Source organism: Pipistrellus hanaki (assembly GCF_964339955.1).
Source record: "Pipistrellus hanaki genome assembly, chromosome: 2".
Lineage (NCBI taxonomy): Eukaryota > Metazoa > Chordata > Mammalia > Chiroptera > Vespertilionidae > Pipistrellus > Pipistrellus hanaki.
In genome coordinates, this window is record NC_140504.1 from 86,709,046 (window position 1) to 86,714,947 (window position 5,902).

The following is a 5,902-nucleotide window of genomic DNA, read 5'->3' on the forward strand; positions in this document are numbered from 1 at the left end:
ATTCCATACTATTCCATGCAAGAATATATGTGTACTATAACCTTGATTTTCTAGTTACTGTTTCACTTTTAAACATTCTCAGTCTACCATTATCTCACTCAACATTGTCTACATTAAGGAAACCATTGCCATACTATAGCATTAGACGTTATTCTGTCATAATGAATATGATTGTCAGCATTAATAATAACCTCATCAAATGCAGAAAGGTCTCATTAGCATATTGCCTTTTTATTAATATAGATAAGATATGACATACTGCCATAACTATAACATATCTACCAGTATTACTCTATGAGGGTACATACTTCATGCAATAGGAAGGCATCTAATACATTACACTGTATATGTTGTAAGTAGAAGGAAATACTGTATTTATAGCAATAATATACACCCCGTGACTTCTCTTCCTGATCTGAAAATGGTTCCCCAGTTCTTTGAATATTTTCTGGCCCCTAATGTATTTTTTGTCATTCAGTGTAACTTTATTTATTGCACATGATTTGAGGTCTTCAATTTCTAACCACCAAAGATTCAAAGAACTATTTTTACCATGAAGTTTAACATTAACATCAGTGAATTCATGTATTTATGTGTTTTTATTGTAAGCATCTGAATTATTCACATTGTCATAGATCCTGAACTCATAAGTGTGGACCATGCACAGGCTGGCAGCAAGCCTGGAAGCCACTCTGCAAGCAAACAGATAAGGAGAAAAGTCATAGCATAACATTTAATGACCAAACTGAGTCACTTAAGAATGTTATATATATTGACTTCTTAATTCATATAGTATTGGGAACTGCTTGGTTGGTGATAGGGTTGACCTGGTTTCAGGAGGATTAGTCCTGAAATAATTAAGGAAAGGGGGGCTCAATCTTCCTTCTTGGTTGCTTGTTCCTCCCCAGCACCTTCATCTTTCTTCTCATCCTCAGCTTCTTGGGCATCTTCTCCTTTGCCTTCACCTCATTCTTCTTCCTCCTTTGCATCCTCAAATTCTTCCTTGGCACCTTCTTCCTCTTCCTCTCCTTCCTTTTCTTCAGCCTCTTCCTTCTCATTCTCCTCTTGAGCTTCTCCTTCAGAGGGGGGGTTCATCCTTAGCTTCCTCGGCTTTTGCAGCCTCAATGGTCTCCTCCACCTTGATCTGCTCCTCCTGGACATGGCTGGTGTATTAAGAAGGAAGGAGTGAGCAGACATCAAGTAAACCACTGTAGGCAGATGGACCAAAGATCTGGGATCTGGGTGTAGCCACAGGCTATGCTTCCCACGCTGTTGAAACTGAGCTGGGTCTCCTCACCTTCCAAGAGTTTCCTGTAAGCTGCAATGTCAACGACCAAAACTATTTTCACATTGAATTGGTCCCGATATTCTTTTAAATATCCTGCCATTTCACTCTTTGTAGTTCTCAACCCATTTTCTAATTTGTTGATTGTGTCCTGCATAGCACTAATGTGGGAGTTCTGCTTATCCTCCAGCTCTTGCAGTTGCTTTCCCAGCGCTTTGTTCATGCCCCAGCTTGCTTCCATCTCCAGGGTCTTGGCCTTGAGCAGTCGCTGGCAGGCACTGCATAGGTGTTCTGGGCAGTGCTCTCAATCAGCATGGTAAAGCAGCTCTTGAACCATTCTTCGGCATTCTGCATGTTCTCGGCAGCCACCTTCTCATACTGGGCATGGATGTCTTTGAGCACAGTGGAGAGGTTGGACTTGGAGAACACATCCATCTCCACGGAGATCTGAGCATACTGGACATGCACCTTCTTCAGAAAGGCAATTTTGTCGATCAGGTTTTCAATGCATCTTTCCAGCTCTGTGTTAGCAAGAGCCACCTCATCTACACCTTTGCTCACCTCCATCAGCCAGCCCTCTGCATTCTCATGGTTCAACATCTCTTCCTGGTAGCTCCCTGCAGGTTGTACGCAGCCACTTCAGAGCCCCGGTGCCTCCTAAATGCCCACTTCCTTCTCCTCTCCAGAGACAGAGTGCAGTGGGGCTGAGCATAGGCATCACATTTTCATTAAAATGTTCAACCCAGGCCTGCTCCATCAGTGTCCTCAGGTTACCTGGGGGCAGTGATCCCGGAGATCCTGGCCACCCCTGCCTCCGGAATGCACAGGCAACGTCGTGCACTGTCCATGCTGCCAGCCAGGTCCTGATCACACCCTGGACCCCACAGGCAGTGTCAGGCACTGTCCATGCCACTTGCCAGGTCCCAATCGCCCCCTGGACCCTGAGGGCAGCATCAGGTGCTGTCCATGCCACTTGCCAGGTTCCAATCGCCCCCTGGGCCCCCTGAGCAGCGTCAGGTGCTGCCTGCTGGAACTGCCCAGTCCCGATGGAAGCCTGGACTCCACTGGGCCTCCTCAGGCACTATCTGCCAGGCCAGCCCAGTCCCTATCGCCACCTAGACTTCATGGGTGACATCAGGCGCTGTCCATGCAGTCTGCCTGGTCCCCATCACCCCTGAGCCCTGTGGGCAGCATCAGGTGCTGTCCATGCCACCATGCTTGGTCCCGATGGCTTTCTGGTCCCTGGGGAGCTATTCATGCCACCTGCCAGGTCTCTATTACCGCCTGGACCCCATGGACATCTTCAGGTGCTGCCTGCAGAGCCTGCCAGATCACTATCACCACCTGGACCTTGTGGGTGACATCAGGCACTGCCCACCAGATCTGCTAGGTCCATGGCGGCCTGGACTCGGTGGGCTAAGTCAGTCACTGCCTGCCCTGCCCGCATATGCAAATTTACCCACCATCTTAGTTGGGTTCATTTGCGTATCACTTCTGATCGGCTGTGGGCATAATGAAGGTATGGCCAATTAGCATCTTTCCCTTTTATTAGTGTGTGTATAGATAGATAGATAGATAGATAGATAGATAGATAGAGAGAGAGGCCTGGTGCACAAAATTTGTGCACTTGGGGGATCCCTCAGCCTGACCTGTACCCTCTTGCAGTCCTGGAGCCCTTGGGAGATGTCCAACTGATGCCTTAGCACTGCTGCAGATACAGGAGAGGCTCCCGCCACAGGCGCTGCACTGACCAGCTGTGAGCCTGGCTTCTAGCTGAGTAGCACTTCCCCTGTGGGATTGCACTGACCACCACGGGGAAGCTCCTGCATTGAGCATCTGCCCCTCATGGTCAGTTTGCATCATAGTGACTGGACCTTCCACCATTCTTCAATTTGCATATTAGCTTTTTATCATATAGGATTAAAGAGAGGTCCAAAGACACTGCCTAACTCTCTTAGATTGCAGGCATAGTCCTTCCTTTTATTGTCCTTTATTTTATCACTAGATGCCCTGTGCACAAAATTCATGCACAGGGGAGGGAGTCCTCTCAGCCCAGCCTGGACCTCTCCATCTGGGACCCCTTGGAGGATGTCCAACTGCCCCTCCCACAAAGTCTGGTTGCTCCTCTCTGGCCCCCCCCCTCCCCCTTTGCTGGCCTGATTGCCCCATGCAGCCTGCTGGTAAGTTGTTTGGTCATCCTTCGCTAACCCCCCTGCTAGCCTAGTCAACCCATGCAGCCAGCTGTTTGTTTGTTATTGTGAAAACATCATGACCAATTTGAATATTACCATTTTATTAGTATAGATGCTTTTCAGATTTTGCTTTTTTTTTTTTTTTTTTTTTTTTTTTTAACAAATTGAAAAATTGTGGCAACCCTGTGTTGAGTATGTCTTTTGGAAGCACTTTTCTAATAGCATTTGCTCACTTTTTGTCTCCATGTTACATTTTGGTTATCCCTGAATATTTCAGACTTTTTTATTAGTGTGATCACATCAAGTAATATGACTGTTATCTTCTCAACACATACATGCTAGTAAAACAAATTATAATAATAAAAAATTTGGGGAAATTATAAAATCTGTAGGAAAGATAAAAATTTTGTTTTATTGGCATAATTGGACAACATTTAATTATGTTTATTTTTTATATTAAAAAAATTCCACTATTTGATATCTCTGAGTCATACATCCCCTTGCCAATAGTTTACCATTATTTCAGCTGCTGGATCACTCACTTATCTTATTTTGAAATCAATACATTATCTTCACTGCTATCCAATTGATTCTTATTCAAAATACTTTAATCCAGAGTCCATGATTATTTTATAAAATTTTCACAGCATCAGATCAGAAGATTGGGTCTAATGGATTTTAAAATATAAATAAAGCAAAATGAACTGGTAGTGAATTAATACATGAAAATGGGAAAACACATCCATCATTACAAAGGAAAAATTGTTTTAAGTGTGTCTAAATAATATTTTAGGCAATTTTTCAGTAAATGTGATGTTTTATTGACTTATTATATTTTCTAATTTGAAGTAAATAAAATACCTGAGAGTAAATTATAACCCCTGAAAATGAAATTATGAAAGAAAGTTTTCATATCTTTGCAACTTATTCCATAACATTTGTGTTGCTTTAGTAAAAGCACTTTGTACAGCTGGGGAGAAGATTAGGAAAAATAGAAAAAATAAATATCAATTAGCTTGATAATAATCCTTTGTTTTATTTTCACAAACTACTCAGTAAAATAAATAATCTAAGGTGCTGATTGCAGTGAAAAATTAAAAATTCTTTAAAAATTAATTTAATACTCATTTAATAAAACTCAGTTCTTTGCTATTTCATTCATGTATCATTGTGCTTACATCATCTTTGCTTACTATTGTGTAAATAAAGCACAATTAATAATCCACACCCAATTCCTCAGCTTGCTCCTCTCACATTTATCAACACCAAGTCTTGATTTTGAAAAATTTATTACGTCTATAAATTAAATATTGTTATTTGTATATTACATAGAATATTATATATATGCACCATGGTACAAGGATGCATTTTTACAGTATTTATTACTTTAAAAAATGATAGAGAAATAAAATCTAAAATAATCTACAAATCAACAGCAGAGGGCACTCATTTCCTGCTATGAAGAAAAGCTGAAACAGTCCTACATACATTTTTCCATTATTGTGTATTGTTTGTCAGTTTACTTAGAAAAGAACATGCACTTTGCCCACCAAAAGCAGATTGAACTGAGAAATACTTGAAATTGAATCAGTTATGAAAGAAAATTAGAGAAAATAGATGTAGAAAAATCTGTCTTCCTATGTATAGCTCTCTCAATCTATCATCTACAAGTTATCTGCCAATCATTTTTATCTATATGTATAGCTATGTACTTTAAACCAGTTACTTACATTTATAACAATTAATATTTACCTTCTGTGTATAATTATTGTTAACAGTCTTTGTAATTATGTAGCATAATAGAAATAAATGAATTTTTTAATTTTAAAAATTACATTTATCTATTCAACACAGATAAAGCTGTGTGTGTGTATCCATGCATGTGTATGAGATAGAAAGGCAGAGAGAATTTTGAAGATGTAAATAATTTTTGATGTAAAAACTATTATTGGATTTTTCTTAAAGCATACTTTAAAGAGTAGAATAGAACCTTAAACTAAAATAAAGATTTTTAATATAATAGGAAGTTTGATAAGGATTTGCACATTTATTTTAGCTTTAAATAACTGCTTTTGGTCAATATTACATTTTATTTTTTTATTCATCTAATAAAGAACAAGAGTGAATGTTATTGATCTGTCAATCATAAGGCTTATATTATGTGAATCATTTCAGTCTCTTAGGGTTTTGGAATTTGCTGTTATCTTTTTGTAATGAAACTGTGCTTTAATGGGTGAGTGCAGAGAATATTATTTTAATAAATATTTAATAAAAACATGTTTACTTATAAAATTTGAGAGTGATATATTCATATATAAGAGATAAGAGTACTTAATATTCTTTGATTACAACAGATCTCATGAAAAAATAAATGAATATATAAGTTCAGCACACTTCATCAGTTTTAGCAACAATGGGTAAGCCA

At 39.4% G+C, this 5,902-nt stretch overlaps 1 pseudogene across 1 annotated transcript; it reads right to left on the reverse strand.

The window, feature by feature from the left end:
* Nucleotides 1–873: 873 nt before the first annotated feature.
* On the reverse strand, nucleotides 874–1,885 carry LOC311615300 (neurofilament light polypeptide-like; annotated as a pseudogene). Its single transcript has one exon. The product of its transcript is annotated as a neurofilament light polypeptide-like (transcript).
* Between the last annotated feature and the right edge of the window lie 4,017 nt (nucleotides 1,886–5,902).